This window comes from Cyrtonyx montezumae, unplaced genomic scaffold (genome assembly GCF_038088225.1).
Source record: "Cyrtonyx montezumae isolate F1298 unplaced genomic scaffold, pur_monq_1.0 scaffold_22, whole genome shotgun sequence".
In the NCBI taxonomy this organism is placed as follows: domain Eukaryota; kingdom Metazoa; phylum Chordata; class Aves; order Galliformes; family Odontophoridae; genus Cyrtonyx; species Cyrtonyx montezumae.
In genome coordinates this window covers 2,023,633-2,041,248 of record NW_027071959.1, presented here as the reverse complement: position 1 = coordinate 2,041,248, position 17,616 = coordinate 2,023,633, and the positions used below count along the sequence as shown (strand labels likewise).

General features: G+C 45.6%; 1 protein-coding gene across 1 annotated transcript in view; it reads right to left on the bottom strand.

Moving 5' to 3' along the window:
- CADM1 (cell adhesion molecule 1) overlaps nucleotides 1-17,616 on the bottom strand; it is a 153,258-nt gene that overhangs the window by 82,395 nt on the left and 53,247 nt on the right. The gene's annotated exons all lie outside the window — the stretch shown is intronic.

Below are 17,616 nucleotides of genomic sequence, written 5' to 3'. Positions count from 1 at the left end.
ATTTCTTGAGTAACGTCAAGAACGGATCAGAACAGAGCTGCTGAGCCAGGGCTCCATCCTCCATCTAGAGCAACTCAAGCAAAGCCTCCCCTAATGATCCTCTGCCAAACCCTTGCAGCACCTCTGGGCAGCACGCAGCTGCAGCACTGGCACTGGGTTATAAAACGCTGCAGAAAGTGAAGAGGTGCAGACACTTGGTTGATAACGCAGCTGATGACAGACATCTCGATCAGACACATGTTCACAGATAGCTCAAATCTCTCCAGTGACAATACGCTTATGCGAGCGGCGTTACTGCGCTTCTCAGTCAAACCAGAGACATTCAATAATCACCCAGAAAAGCACCATCTGTTACGCCTTATTGCTTAATTAAACTAAAATACAGAACTCCTTAATTCTCACAGCTCATAAAGATAAAGGTCATCACACAGCTCTACTGTCAGGTACTCTGTATATAAAACAGGGAGACTGGAGTCTCTTCTGGACTGACACACAGGCACTGCTGCCCAGAGAGCTGTGGGTGCCCCATCCCTGCAGGCACTCAAGGCCAGGTGGGATGGGGCCCTGGGCAGCCTGAGCTGGTGGGGGGCAGCCCTGCCCATGGCTGGGGGTGGCACTGGGTGGGCTTTGAGGTCCCCACTAACCTGAGCCCTTCTGTGAGTCTATGATTTGAAAGTTGTTGAGCACCTAGGTGCACAAAACCCTCCAGGGGGTAAGTCCTTCTTGCAGGGACATCTTCATTAGACATTTGTTATCGTTGACAAGAGAACATTTATCCCCAGACTCACGCTGCAACAACCTATTTGCATCCCTACAGTAGCGAACCCTCAAATGCAGCAGTGGGTAAAATCTGAGCCCAGCTAATGGTGATGACAGGAATGAAACAGGAACCAACAGATTCCAATAATTTCTGTACAGAACTCGTAGAGGAATTGCCTCTGCTTTGTGTCATTTCCTTCTGCTTATGCACACAGAGAAAAGGGAAACAGAACTGTAAATATGGAACGCGACTAAAATAGCAGTGCTTAACCCCAAACAAGCCCAAGCTGGCCACAGGCTGCTTCTGCTGTCACATTCCAATGATTGGAAGCAAAGAATGGTGACAGACAGCTCCTGGGCAGCTGTAAGAGGCAGTGCAGGGGCTGGGCAGCAGCAGAGCTGCAGAGCTGGGAGCTACAGGGACTGCAGGGAATGGGGACGGTGCTACAGCGAGGCCACCCCACAGGCACTGCTAAGGGTTGTGCAGGCATGGGCAACACGGGGGTTTGGTTAAGGTGGGGGCCAGCAGCACCTGGGCAGCATCATCTTCTTCAGTCAGGTGGTGGCACAGTCTGCCCAGTGGGATGGTGGGGTCACCATCCCTGGAGATGCGGCTCTGAGGATATGGTCAGTGAGTAATACTGGTGGTAGGTGGACTGTTGGACTGGATGGCCTTAGAGGTCTTTTCCAACCTTTATGGTTCCACGAGTCCAACTTCACCTTCTCAGCACTGGGTCCAGGACAGGCATTAAGGGTCCCACATTTCCCCTCTGCAGCTGTTTCTATGTGAAAAGGGATTTCTATAGCACATCCACTTCTCCCAGGTTCCTGCCCAACCTGTCTGGCTGCGAATAATTGACCCTGGTCCTCTTTTCCCATCCAGGAACAAAGATTGAGACAGTTTCCACACTGCCTGCCCACGGCCTATTCCAGCTGGACAGCACTCAGTGCTCCACTTTCCCAAAGCTGCTGTCTTTAAAACCTTCCAGCATTATTACAGCTCTCCTCAAAAATACCTGCTTTGTCTTTCAGCCACGAGCCCCGGTGGAAGCCTCACTAACGCCAACCAAAATTCAATTACTAGCTTGTCAGCTCTTACACCTTTCCTCTTTGAGGTTTGGGGCACGAGAAAAAGGTGAATTAAAATCTGTCTAACAGGCAAGAAGTCTTCAGAGTGCCACAGCACCTTCCAGCACTGCGCCCGAGTGCTTCGCACAGTGCTCAAGACTGATGAGATGCTTTACTGAGCTCCTCTGAAAGACGAGGGCTAACGGAAAGTAGTGTGATTTTTTAGTTTATTTCATTTTTTTTCTTGCTTTCTGCTTCCTGTAGGTGGAGGCAAACTCCTTGCTGAGAGGAGGAGGACGTGCAGAAAGCAGAGCTGAATGTACCTCTGCCCTCACAAAACCACCAGCACTTCAGCAGGGTTGTTCACCTATATATAATATATCTCATCCTACCGCCGTTTGCCACAAAAAAACCCCAAACCCTTACAATCTGCTGTCGTTTCCACTTGTGACTCAGCTGGGGGAGAACCCTGCAGGACCCAGAGCAAAGCAAGCTGTGCCAGCACTGCTGGGTTGGAGCTGGGGGGAGCTGCATGGGGCTGGTGGCTGCCTGCCAGCCTTGTGTATGGCATCTCACTGCCATGTACATATCCACAGAGCTCCAAGCATTGATGAGCACAACCACAGCACTGGGAGGAGACACAGAAATCCACCCCTCTCCTCAACCCATCTTTAAAATTTCAAGCTCCAGCTAGCTCAACACGAACAGATGAGCAAGAACATCACGCTGCTCTCAGTGTAGGTGCAGTGCTTTATATCTTCATTAATATTTTACTTTCTCCTATCTCTTCCTCCTCCTGTAACTGCCCTCATTTCACTTCAGCCTGCAGGAGATACCATTCTTCCTCACTTCTGAGCTCCTGCTTGTTTAAACAAACACTCTCTGTCACGGGGCCACACTTTCAAGGAAATAAGCCATTCCCCTTCACCTGGGGAAGGCTGCTGTAATTACTTCCTAAGCCATTAAGAAGCATCACAGAGCAGCAGCAGACCCTGGCTTGCCTGCTTGCTTACCCACTACCCCCACAGACCTGCACCGAGGTGCAAGAAGACAGACACAGTCCCTGAGCATGTGTTATCCCAGTTATTCACACTTAAGTGATAAAGTTCTGTGCAATCAGACAGAGCTGCTGGACTGCTCGGACTGCCATCTTTGGTCACTTGCTAGTTTTCCGACTTGATTACGAAGAAAATTAAATTATACAAATATTTCACTACATATCTTTTGAAGCTTATTAATATTAATATCAATTTCGTCTCTTATGTGCCTGGCATTCAAAAATCCATTTTAAAAATCTCAAACTAATTTAAGATTTACATCTAGAATACCAATTAGCAAGTAAGATTTCCAGCTCTCTGTTTTGCCTGGCACCCATATCTGCCCAGTTTGTCTTAGATGTCACTTGGTAGCACTTAAAGAAGATGAATATTAAAAGCGTGCTTTTGCCTACAAATGTTTTATAGCTTTCTGACCACTGAATTTGTTTAAAGCTGCAATTATACTGAACAAACAGTCCCTAGAAGACCAAAGGATCCTATTCATTTGCATGACACCGTATAAGCAGCACACTGATATAGTTCCAAATTAACGTTTGGAATGCTATACTGAATAAAACCAACGTTGTATTACGTGCATACCCACATCATAGAATGGCTGGAGTTGGAAGGGACACCCACAGCTCCATCAGTGCTCAGAGCCCCGTCCAGCCTGACCTTGGCTGTGTGCAGGGATGGGGCAGCACTCTGGCTGACCTGTTCATGCTGAAGCACTGGCACGTGTTTGCTTTCCTGTATGCATCATTTCAGACAGAGTCTTTAAGGGATTCATTTCATAAGAGCAGCATACCACCTGATTTCCAAGCTACAGCCTTTGCATTCTTTCCCCTCCTTCTGATCTAGCACAGATATACATGCATTTATGGTATTTATTCCAAGAGCCATTTTCCCTTCAGCCACTTTGAGTAACATTTGTGGCTCTAACTATCCTAAAACGTACAAAAAAAAATAGAAAAAAGGATTCATCTTTTCTCAGCCAACTATCCAACAAATGAAAGATGAGCACTAAATTAATATCATTTAAAAACCAGTATATCAAGAATTACAAATGGAAGAGGCTTCTTACACTGTCTGGCCTGTCCATTTGCCTTTCTGCAGAGCTGCTTGCTGTAACGCTGACTGAGGTGCTTTGCCCAGTCTACTCCAGAAATGACAAGTCATTAAGCCTCCATCGTTCCTCTTGGGAGACTATTCCAGTCTAATAAATCTCATCACTTCACATCGCTCAGCTTATGTTTCACCCTGCTATTTTCAATTCTCTTCCTGGACACAGGTCCGAGCAGCATTCCTGCAGCAGAGGTTGATTGCTTCGGGCACCAACTCCCCTCTCTGCAGCATCCGAACCCCACAGACACCCGGGGGATGCACAGGTTATTGGCACCTGAAATGCTCTTGTCAATGTGGTACAGTGCTGGCAGTGCTGGTCTGAACACCGTTATATCGGAGCTCACATCGAGCCCTGCCTCCTACCCACTGGTTCCCATGGCTTTTCCCTCCATCCTCCCACAGATCTGGTCAATATTCCCTACGTGGATTCATTAACGCACTTCCAGATAGTTTAATTTCCTCTCTCGTTTTTAACTCATTCTGTAATGCTCTGTCATCCTGCTCTCCTGCATGTGCAGTACCTCCTCAACAACTCGTGCATGTACTACTCTGTTGTTTTTTTTACTTTAAATCTTTATTAACAGTCCCATTTAACAACAACCTGCAGCATCTCATGGGCTCCTCCTGTGAATTCTGATTTAATATGACTCTGTGATCATACTATGCCTTTCAGTACCTAAAGGGGAGCTACAAGAAAGAAAGGGACCAACTCTTGAGCAGGGTTGGTGGTGACAAGATAAATGCTCTCAAATCAAAAGAGAGGAGAGATTTAGGTTGGATACAAGGAAAAAGTCTTTTACACTAAGGGCGGTGAGGCATTGGCTCAGGTTGTCCAGAGAGGTAGTGCTGCCTCATCCCTGCAGACAGCCAAGGTCAGGGTAGACAGGGGTGAGCCTGACTCCATCCACAGCCCCTCACCTGGTGCCATCCCACAGCAGGGCAGCAGTTCCAACAGCAGACATATATCTGCAGCCTAAAGGAGACAGAATCACAGAATGGATTACCTTGGAGGGGGTCCTTGAAGACCACCTCGTTCCAGCCTCCATGGAAAGGGGGAAAAGGGTCTGCACTGGACTGGGAATGAAGCTTAGAGGCCATTCAGCAGTCCCCATCAAGGACTGCAGCCCCACTCATTGAGCAAAGAGATGGGAACTGAGCGGGCAGCAGAGCCGGCAGGCTCAGGGCAGCGGTGCCTGCAGGACGAGGCGAGCTGCTCCCCAGCCCTGCTGCCATCCCCTGGCTCAGCTCCTTGCTCCACTATTCCGGAAAGCCACGCGCAGCTCAAGTGCTCGCGCTTCTCTCCTTTTATCTCAGATGACTCATGAGCTCAAATCAAAATATTTTCTTTATAGCTGGCAAAACCGAAGCCAAAGTTTCTCTTCCTTTTATAAGTGAAAGTATAAGCAGTGCAGACGCAGTCAGGGAGCCACAAGCGTCAGTTCTGCATTTCAGCTGCCTCACTCCTTCCTCACCCGTGGCACGAACCAAAACAACCGCACTCGGAAGGGCAGTACCCAATTAACATCATGCTAAATATAACTTCATTTGTGGCGTGCATCAGCAAACCTCAAGCTGGTTAGCTCAAGCCATAAGAACTCAAAGAGCAATCCCAAGATAGAATCGTGCTCCTTGGCTCCACGCTAACCACATTCACCAACACTACGGCACACAAGTAACCCAATGTGGGGTCACCTCCCCACCCCGAGGTCCGTGTGCTCCCTCCAAGTTCACGTGCAGACCACCCAGAGCTTCATTCAGGGCTTTTTACACCGCACGGAAAGCAAACGTGCACACCTGCTTCAAAACAAAGCCTGGCAATCTTTATCACTTGGATTATTTGTTCTTCCGGTATCGAAACCGCAGAGCGACAGAAAGTTGCCAACATAAATTTCATCAAGCGAGTTCCACTTTATTGTAACAACAAGATCAGAAAACAATTCTCTATCTTCTTGTCAAGTTAAACATTTCAATACCTAATTCAATGTTCCCAATCTAAAACTGCATGCATTCAGTGAGAAGCCCGTGTAATATCTTCTCTTTATATCCATCTACTAAGGAAAGAAATTACACCAGCCATTTGTCATGACCGTCACTGCGAAGATCAGTAACAACTGAAATAACTTTAACTTACCTTAAGAACTACAGCGACCATAAAAAATAGCTGTACACGCACGTTCTACCATCCTATAGCAGAAGATTAATTTAATTCCTCGGGAACAAACTTAATAGAGGACCTAAAAAACAGTGACAATTTATCACACTGAAGAGCCATGGATATATTTTGCATAAGAATGTTACCAGAGTCATAGCTAAAGAACATATCAGTTTCAAAAGGATCTACAGAAGCCATCATTTTCTTATAAACAGTTATGTAAGGAAATGAGATTAGGGCAGGGAAAATCCAAGTTTCGATCCTAAATCTTAGTACTGCATACATCACCTTTGTTTCCAAAGCAGAGGATGCAGGTAGTTGTTCAGAAAGCAAAACGCTTCATGGCATACACAGAACATTTTACTGAAAAATTCCAGTACATCTTTGTGCCGTGGCACCTGCACTGCTTCAGCCAAGCACTAAGCAGCAGCACGACATTCTGCCACGGACCTGTGCCCCACAGCTCAGCAGCACCAGCATGCATTCCCTTGTCCCATTTGTCCCAACAGCTGCTAGAAACACCGCCTGCTCATCTGAAGAACATGCACCCACCACGTCCTCATCCATGGCACAACGGCTGCGTCCCAGAAGCGATGGCAGTTCAAGATTTGCCTCGCCTTTGCTTTGTGCAGTATAAAATTACAACATTTACGCAGGTGCATTTTGTTCTGAGAAGGACACATGCAAGCTTAAGTGGCTACAGGAGGAGATAACATTACAGCAAGTCTCATTTTTCAGCTGCGTGCCAAAGGCTAATAATAGAAATGGATGCTTCCCATCTAAGTAGCGTTTTTACACTCAAGAGAACTTAATTTCACAAGTGATGGGAACTATTTAATCCTTAGATATCACCAAATTCTCCTTGTTAAAAATGCAAACCGACTGGTGCTAAATGAAGACTGGGAAACAATGCAACAATCAAGATGCAGCAATACGAGGGAGGGCCGATGAGCTGAGCTGCTGGCTATTCAGCACTGGACAGAATTCATTGGTCAGCTGTGGGAAACAATTCATCAACATTCTTTGGGAAAGATGAGGCAGCTGTGAATAGCATCCTTCACAATGCTCCCTGAGATAGAATGGACGACCAAACTCGCACATATGGCCTCAAAATATTCGAGTTTTCCATTTTAGCAATGAGAGGGGAAGTTTCGGTATCTTCCCTTACAGACCTCACATGTTTATCTGCCAGTTCCAGGTGCAGCTGAAGCAGCTGTAATCTCTCCACCTCTATTTGGAGCAGAGCTTGTGACTATCAAGGACCAACTCTGCTTGTCCGAATGCAAAAAACAACAATTCAAATAACACTGTGAAGCACAATCACCTCAAAAAGTTCCTTCTGCAGAGGGTTCAGGTTTGAATAGCTATCCTAACACAGCAGAACAGCTCATCTTCGCTCTCAGCAGGAGAGATATGGACTAGAAGGCTGGACTATCCTGTGCTGCACTCGGGTCGGGGCAGTCCCAGACACGAGCACCAACTGGAGAAGACTCCTTGAGAGGAGCCCTGCAGAGAAGGACTTGAGGGTTGGATGGGAACTGTTGAATCACATCCTGAATCACTGATTGATGACTGACTGAGGCAGGCACTCAGTCACGGGAGCACAGGTGAAGGCAATGCACCTGTGTGACCAGAAGGGGTGGAGCCTGACTTCACCTCTCCCAGACCCCACTGAGGGGCTGACCACCACTGGGGAAGGATCTCTTGTTGGAGATCCCTCCTGGGTGGAGTTTTTCCATGCGAGCCTCAAACCACAGAGACAGATGAGCATCTCTCTTTATATTGATTGTCTCTATTCCATCCTGATAATCTTTCTAATTACACCATCTATAAAACATATCGGCTACCAATACCATTTGGTATTATTCATTTTGTTAACTTCACCTCTTACAGGGGTCATGATGGACAGAAGCAGAAATGAGACAGCAGTGTGTGCTTCAGCCCAGAAGGCCAACAGTCCCCTGGGCTGCAGCAACAGAGGGGTGGCAGCAGGGAGAGGAGGGGGAGGGGTTAGGCTTGTTCAGCCTAGAGAAGAGAAAACTGTAGGGAGACCTCACTGCAGCCTTCCAGAGCTTGGAGGAAGCTTACGAGCAGGAGAAGGAACAGCTTTGTACACAGTCTGATAGCAGCAGAAGCAAACCAAAAGCACCTTCAGGCCCAGGTACAGCAGACCACAGTGCTGGCAGCCATGGGATGGTAGCAGCATGTCGTGCCCCTTCCAATACAGAACACGCTGCTAGTTAGTGCTGCCTTAGAAAGCTTCACATCTAAGGCAAAAACCAAGGGCAAAACTAATCAAAAGAATGCAGACGCTGTGCCTGCAATGGGGAGCGGGGGGAGGAAGAATAGGGGACTTCTCTCATGGCTAAATTTAGTATGATTTTCATCTGCCTTGAAAATGTCAGCACTCAGCAAGGAATAAAACAAGGTTAAAGAATGTGAAGTTGAAAGCGGATGTCTTAGTGTTTATCTACAAAAGCAGCACAACTTTTAACAGCATCATCCCAAGCGAGCACGATGCAGATCCACGCCGAGCATTTGCATCACACATCCACACGCTATTGCTGTGCAGAGGAAGCACTGCCCTGGGCCTGGTGGATGCAGTCCCGCTCCATTTGTCAGCATCTCTGCCATCGACAGCTTTGCTTCTTGTGCCAAATACTACCAGCAAGTGGTGTTGTAGCTGAAATGCTCCTGATGCAGGGTGACAGCACTGTCATTATTACCAGTGCTTTCGGCTCGAGTGTAAATTCACCCTGAAGGCCTTCAGGAAAAATCTTTGTTCTGCAGGCTCTCCTCGAAACGCTCAGCTGCTGTTCACTCCGTGTTCTCCAACGCTGCCACGTCAAGCACAGCCATCATGAGGAGGATGCCACTGCACAGCCGTGCCACCTCAAGCATCTATTTCCCAAATCATGTTATCCCGCAGCAACGTCACGGGAATGATCTAATGAAACCCAGAGCTACGAGCAGCCCATCCCTTTGGTGGAGATTGGCCTCTTCTCCAGGGTAACAGTGGACAGGGAATGGCCTCAGGCTGCACCAAGGGGTGGATCAGGAAAGACTTCTCCACAAGAGTGGCAATGCATTGGCACAGGCTGTCCAGGGAGGAGGTGAGGCCTCCTCCCACAGCATCCCGGGAGGTGTTCAGGAACCATGGAGATATGGCACTGAGGGCCAATGCCAATGGGCAGTACTGGTGGACAGTTGGCCTATGGCTACCTGTGCATCTGGTCTAGGGAGCTGCTTTGGCAGGGGGGCTGGACTCAATGATCTCTAGAGGTCCCTTCCAACCCCTACAATTCTGTGATACTAAAGCTCCTTTCCAGCCTTAATGACTCTATAATAATCTCACACACTTGGTTTCCCAGGACAGGCACAGTCCCTGGTACCCACACAGGTACACTACATATGGCTACTACTTTCTCCACTGTAGGTTTCATTCCACTGCCTGGTAAAAATCCAAAAATCCCACACCCAATCTGTGGGCAGGATTTAAGCTGAGGTTAACCACCACATATCACCTCAAGAAGAAATCTTAGGGCATTTGGCAAAGCAAGCAGAGAATAGGCAGGAGTCAAACCACACCAGTGACTCATCTGTGGCACAGAAGCAGAGAAAGGCATCGCATAGAAATGAAAATCTGAAAATCAGCACTACTTTATCTCTGAAAAACGACGGCAGCTGCAGTACAGTTGCACAAATAAAGAGGCTTCCAGTGTTATTGGTGAGTTTCACAAGTTTGTTAATAAAGGCTGCAAATATCAAGCTGCAACCTGTCATTTACTAATCAGATGTAATACTCATTTTCTTCCTACAGACATAAGATGAGTTGTCAGTTTCTGCGTACCATGGTTAGTTCGGCAGCAGTCTCCAGATCCACACTGAAGATTGCATCTCTGCTGCTTTATGCTAGCAGCACCAACACTGGGCAGCCACAGCCAAACTTCTGGACAAGCACGGAAGGCCAAACTGTAGGTCAGGATACCCAGGAACCAACGCTCACTTGAATGGTAAGAGTTACACCTCCCCGAGCAGCTGATCAAATGCCAGTTACTCATGGGCATCTCTGAGACCAGGGAGGGAAAAGAAAGTGTTATTCAGATATCCCTAAAAATATGTAGGAAGGAAGATTACCTGAAGCAAGACAATGCTCTGACGAAGTCATCAGATTACCAGGTTCGGGGGAGCATGACGTACAGGCTCAGTGCTGCTGTTTGTTTTCACAGGGAATGTATTAGATTAAAAGGGCCATGCTAATGTGGCATTTTACTATCACAAAGAAAATCCAATACTAAAATTAGAACATAAATCAGGCACAAATATTCTTCCAGACATGCAATCAACTCGTGCTTTCCACTTATCCTCCTTTATGCATCAAGAGGTTATATTAAATTCTATTATGTATCTGTTAACTGTAAGCATTACTTCTTTATAACTTCAAGAGAGGAGCTGGAACAGTTAGAGCACTGCAAAATACATTAGGTTCACTGCAGATAAAGCAAGGTGATTAGAGCACTTTGAAATATTCTTCTGAAATCAAGATGGAAAGATAAATCCTTTGGATATTTATCTCGGCGCATTCCAACTGCACAGTACCACAGGGAATAAGGTAAAAAAATAATAATAAAAGGGGACTTGAAATGCAGCATCAGCTCTTAAAAGCAGTATTGTTTGCAGTGAAAATAATATTTCAGCCAAGCAGCTATTTGGTAACCAGCAAACAGCTTTAAGTGTAGATTGCACGTGTGCAAACTTAATTAACGCTGTCAACTCGAGCCAAATATAGGTATATCTACGCAACATGTCCAGAGCAGCACGTCCAGCCAGCTCCTCACCTTCTGCCTCATTTAGCAAACTGCCATCACACTGAACATTGGCTTATGGTATATCCGAGGAACCAGAAATAGCCACATCCTTCCAAAGTCAGGGATCATTCACTTCATTTGTTTCCTATCTCCAAACCGGAGCAAAGCACCCACGAGCTCAGGCTGAAATTTGAAAGCTATCATGGAAAGACAGTGAACCTCGTCCAAAGCTTGAATCCGTATGCAATGAAATACAAACAGGCCACAATAGGCTTCGCAAATTAAACACTACATTTTACAGCATATCAGAGCTTAGCGCATTAATAATTAGCATTTCTTTTGTCCCAACTCCAATGAATTCATATCATCCTTCAACACTGTTTAGCCAAAGCAAATAAAAAACAAGAAAATCACATTACTTTTTCCAATCCGTACAAAATGATCTGGATATTCACGTTCAAACTTGCTATCATGGATTAGCTGAAGGCAATTACTTGACTTGCTGAATTCTTTTACAATAATTTAAAAAGAGAATTCAAGTCCTTTCTAATAAGAAAAATGAAATCCCATTAGTTGCATCGCTGATGTATATTAACATTCCTTTTGTTTAGAAAGGTTAATATCCCCCAAATAAAGGAGCACAGATTGCCTGTTAAAATAATTACATCATGACATTTCGGAAAGGTTGGTGGATAGACACGGTTTCAAGCAAAGAAATAAACAAAATAAGGAGGCTTTAAAAAAAAAAAAAGAAATTAACCACGACTTAAATATGAAATGCATTGGCAACTCCCATCATGCTAACAGCTTTCATGGAGGTTTCCTCCAGTGATATTTCTTGCCCTATAGAAAACACTTTCAGATGCCAGCATCCAGGAATGGGCAGAGTAAATCTGAAGCCAGGCAGCATTACGTCAACATCCATTCCAACTGTGAGCACAAGGTGCAAGAGGCACCTCGGCCTCAAATCCCACCTCCAAGGGAACTGCAAAGTAACCAAAAGGCACAAAGGGTTGAACGAGGAGGACAAACACAGTCCAAGATTCAAGTTTTACTAAAAACATACTTATTACAGTTTTGACAGCACGGACCACCGGGTGAAATGGTAGAAATAGGGATTGAAGAGCCCACTTGAGCCTTACGATTCCTGCTTTGGCAGCTGTCAGGTCTCAAAGCTTGCTTTCCTTACTTATTAGAGAAGCTAATTCTGGTTCCCCTTCACACCCACAAACATCAAGCAGCACCAACTGAACGCTTACTTTACTCACGTGCAGGTAAGGTTTTGTGATGGCAGCCACTTCATTTTGAGGGATTAGGGCTTAAATAGTAAAGTAGCACAGATTTCAGCTCCTCTCCTCCCCACGTTGCTGCAAGCCAACATCACCACAGAGCAGCCCGCTCACAGCGACCACTATCACACAGATCACTGTGTCTGCAACCCCACAGATCTCCTGGGTCATCTTCCCACTTCTTCTTTAACAAAACCCCACAGAGAAGATTAAACAAACTCTACACCTGTTTGTTTTACGTCTGGGGAGACACACATTTATACCAAGCGGTACAGATGGGGAGGATTCCCTGTCCTCCTCCCATCTTCTCCAGAAATACAATGGATTCACTTTGTTCATCTGCTGAAGTCATGTTTTGCTTTTAACATCATTTGTGGATTCCTGCTTAAAAAACAAATAAGTAAATCAGTCCTCTTCATTGTATGAAATATTTGCATATTTTAAAGCGTTTCAAAAGCAACAAATGTTAGTTTCCAAATGAGTTTGGAACATGCACATATAATTAGCCCTGTCTAACAAATCTGCCCATGACTGCAGCAGTAGTAAACAAGTGAATTTAAGCCAAACCTGTTTCAGAGGCATCAAATGTCAAGGTCTAACTCCTAACACCTCATTCAAAGCCTGGCAGGTGATATTTCCTCAGAGTCTATTTACTTTGACTAGGCAGCGTTGAAGGATAAGATGCACTTAATTCAGCAAGTTCTTACATGCAGTGAAATGCTCTGTTTTGTAGTCTATCATGGTTATTCTGCCTCAGCTTGCGATGGTTCAAAGACCACACCAGGATTATAGAAACTCTGCAAAGCCTTCTCAAAGAGCTGTTACAAGCTTCAGGGTCTATTCCTCCCTGTGGATGTCTGCAGGAGGGCAGGAAGCAAGTGATTAATACACTGCTATAAGTTAACTTAGGCTGTCCAATTTTAAAAGTATCTTCAACAAATCTGCTTCTGATTATACTAGTTAGCAACTGATTCTAAGCCAAACCTGTTTTTGAGGCCTCAAGTCAAGGTCCAACTCCCACTCAGTAACATCTCAAGCTGCAAGCCATTTCCAATACAAACCTCCACCCACACGAAAACCGTTTTATGACAGCAGGGCACCCGCACTCCGCACAGCTCCTGCTGCCTGTGCTGCACAAGGACGTGGAGCCAAAGAGCTGCAGCTCCCGAGCTGACTTCAGCAAATGATGTTACTGCAGCTTGGAGGAGCACAGCAATCTCGAAGCTGAAGCCACCCGAACAGTGAATAAAAATGCATCACATCATTCATAAAAAGCCAATAATGCTCAAAAGCTTTCTCATGAGTTATGATGAAAGGAGAATAAACTCTCCGTAGCAAGGCATCCATGCAGTAGACTGAGCCTCACTCTTCATACAGAATCCCTGCAGTGCTCAGGGACACCCACAGCTCCATCAGTGCTCAGAGCCCCGTCCAGCCTGACCTTGGCTGTGTGCAGGGACGGGGCAGCACCGCCTCTCTGGGCAACCTGTGCCAGTGCCTCACCGCCCTTAGTGTCAAACCTTCTACCTTATAGCCAGTCTGAACCTTTTCTCCTTTAGTTAGGAACTAATGTTTTCAAGATGTAAAACAATGGGGCTGAACAGGAGCTCTGCTCTGAGAACCATTGTCACCCAGAAGCCCACAAGGCAACAGAACCACCAGCCAACGTCAACAATGCTGGTATGACTACTACCAACCAAAGACTACGGAGCAGTGGAAACCCAAACAGGACTGCATAAGCTAAGAAAGAGCACAAGAAAAATGATCTTTGAAGAAGTGGACAAGTATTTCTGGGAAAAACCAAACTGCTGCCACTGAACCCCATTGTTTTCACACAAACTTGGAAACGAAGGATGACGCAAAGCATCCTGCTTTCAGTAGAGTTCATTACAGAGAATGACGCATGGCCTGAGAAGAGCAATGTTATAGTCATCTTCCCCTTCAATTCTGAAATTAGCAGAGAGAAAATGAGGTTTTTACAGAAGTCTGTTCAGGATGACTTCCACAACAACGTCACACAGAAATATTGAATTGTAAGAATGTTTAATGATGATAACGATCCGTCTTTTCTTATTGCCTCTTCCATGAGATTGGAATGGAGGCTGCTTCCATCCTAAAAAGGTCATGTTTGCATTTCTGGTAAACACAATGCATTGTTTTTTCCTCTCCACCCAATATGCTCAAGTGAGTCACATCTGGCTGACTCGTCAAAAGACAGTGAAAGTTTGAGGAAATGGTGTTGCACAGATGTTGCTGACTAAAAATAGCCTTTTCACAAACGATAACAATTTTCCAGCTCAGTGGCAAAATATACAGCTCAAAGACACGTATTGCCAATAGAGATTCACTGCAGATGCTAAGTTAAGCAACTTGTTTCTTGTACTATTATAACTTTTCTCTGCTACCAGATTTCAAGTGTAATCAAATAAAAACATTCCAGAATTTCAAATTCTTCTCTTAAAAGCCCATTCCAGAACTTCAGCTCCATCTGATCTAACCATCTACCTCAACATCCTTCCCAAGAGCAACCCCTTCCCGGACAGATGGAACGGCCTCCATCCCAATACAGCAGTTCTTTGTTGCAGAGTGGGGCCACGAGTTGCAGAACCTCTGGATAAATTATTCATCTCGGTCAACTGTCACCCAGAACTGCAGGCCAATAAAATAGTACTGCTAGGTTTATTAAAAAACACTGATCTGGGAAAAATGCTTACGCCGACAAAATTGCTGCTGGAGAAGTATAGCTTAAGATTCTCTCGTGTTCACAAAAAAAATAGGGTAAGAGCATCAGAGGGAGCCTCAGACAAGGAATTCTGTCTATCTCCTTCCTTCTCTGCTAGTTCAAATCTGCAGGAGTAGCTCAGAGCACTCGAAAAAGGTGCAATGAAACTGACATTTGTAGGAGGTTGGAATGACAGGCATCCCCCTCCAACTCATAACTAGCACGTCTACCACTGGAAGCAGAGTACTCCAACTGTGCCACCCACTTCCACAGCGCAGGTGATGGAGCACGGGAGCTGCCCAGAGAGGTGGTGGAGTCTCCCTCTCTGGAGATGACCTGGACACCTACCTGTGCAACCTGGGCTAGGGAGCAGCTCTGGCAGGGGGTTGGACTCGATGATCTCTAGAGGTTCTTTCCAACCCCTACAATTCTGTGATTCTGTTCAGGGTTTAAGTTTAATTTTCAGTGCTGAAGTTGCACGGGCTCTTCCTTGTCTCTGCACCCCAAATTTGCTCCTGGACTCCCATGAACCTGCCTACAGTGTTTCAGAAAGGGTCAGCAGCCCCTAAGGGTGGTCACATCCCACCTCACAGCAGCACAGATCACTCAGCCTCACCGTGGGCTCCTCTCACATCTTCCCATGCACCTTTCAAGAGCGAGGAGGAAAGCGCATGCCTTCCCTACCGTGCACCAGGAAAGTAAAATGATGCAATGGTTCAGCTTCCTGCTGAACAAGGGAATGAGCAGTACCCCAGAAACCTAGGCAACACTTACAGGGAATTTAGCAGGAACCAAGACAGAGTACTGCAAGTCTGGCTTTGCAGTGAGGTGGTTCTTACTCACCCTGCAACGAACCTCATCCATCACACACAGCATCTCAAAGAAAACAGTGCTGTTTCACCACATCTGAGATCTATCTCCATAAGTATTATACATAAATACACTCAAATCCTTAACATTCAACTTCCAAAGGATTCATTTCCAAATCGGCTACCTGTAATAAAAACTGTTGTTCTCGTGCAAATTAATCAGCAGAAGAAAACTGCCGATTTTGCATCTTGGGATAGAGCCTTTCAAAGCTGCATCTTAAGAGGGATGCAGAGAACTAATAATATTTCAGTGCCGACCAATAAATAATAGAGGAATAAAGCACAGACAAAGCAATTTCTGCAAACTCTGCTAGGAATGCTCCTGCAGTTATTGATAGCAGAAAAACCGAATATGAACAACATCAGAGCGACAAAAATAGGAAAAATATCTTCAGGAAAACATTCTTTAACATGAATACTGATATCCCATTGGCATCTAACTTAGAGCTCTGCAGAGGAAAAAAATACTTCAAAACCTGATGCATTTTCTGTTGAAAACTCTTTACATTCCATGACTAAATCATAACCGCTACAGTGGTATTTCAATCTGCGATTCTGCTGATGTTCACAAACCGAGCTGTACTTGTGTGGTTTATGCTGTCAGCAGAACCCCTTGACTGAACACCATGTCATTCATAAGATAAAGTGTCCAAGAGGCAATTCACCGGGTCTTAAAAAGGAAAGAGTGATGACCTCAATCCCCTTAGGAAGGCTGTCTCCCTAAAACGTCTTCAAAAAGTGAGAAAAATGGATTCTGCGGGAATCTATCATCTCTTACTTAAGTGGCCGGGCTTAATGCCTGGCGTGCTGCACTTCTCCCTTAAATTATTCAGCATTTACATTGATCTCTGTCCTTCATAACGGCTGCTCACGTAGAGACACACAGCATACGGACATCCAGATCCAGGCAGCGAAGCTTCGTGCTTCTTCGCAGCCCCTGAGCTTTGTATAAACAGCTCTCTGCTCCCATACACCACTACTCACATATCCCTTGTGATGCCAACCGCAGTGCGTGCTGCGTAGCAAAAGCTGAAGCCCTTATTTACAATTTGTATGCCTTTGCTCCTTGCAGCAGGGCTTGGTAGCTCTGCTTCTTAAAGCAAAGAGTCCAGGTTTAGACGTTATAATTATTTCAAGACCAAAAAGCAAGACATTAATTTCGCTCCCCTTCGTATCCCTTACTCACCTCCTGCAAAGTTGGAACTGATTCAGAAATACAAAGTCCCTTCAGAGAGGGAAGGGTTTGCAAACAATGGACAGACAGCTGAAACGCACCACGGTCACCAATATGACCAAAACCTGAGCAGGGAGGAGCTCCACTCAACACAGCCCTTTGTGTTTTGTTTTCTGCTTACTTCTCGAATTCACAAACCTGATAAATGTTTGGAAAGGAGGTATTTGTTAAATTGTCGCTTGCAAAAAGATTGAACTGATGGAAACAAGCAGATATTTTTTTTCCCTCACTGCTGCAGTAAGAAAACACAAAAGAATAAAAAAAATAAATAAAAATCCCACAGCAGTTCTTTCCCTCCAGGGAAGATGGGTATTTGATATTCTAAGTATTTCTACAGCAAAACTGCAGGAAGACAAAGAGAAGGCGTTCTTGGGAGATCCGTGCATGCTACGTTAAAATAAAATGCCCTTCACTCCTCTCTTCACCTCTGGGGGTGAATGGGCACCACCTGCCCCCGCTTGTCCCACCTCTCCTGCTCAACTCAGGCATCCAGATACCACCTGCAAGAGGCAGGAAGGCACTGGTGGAGCAGAGGGAAGAGCAGCGAGCTCTT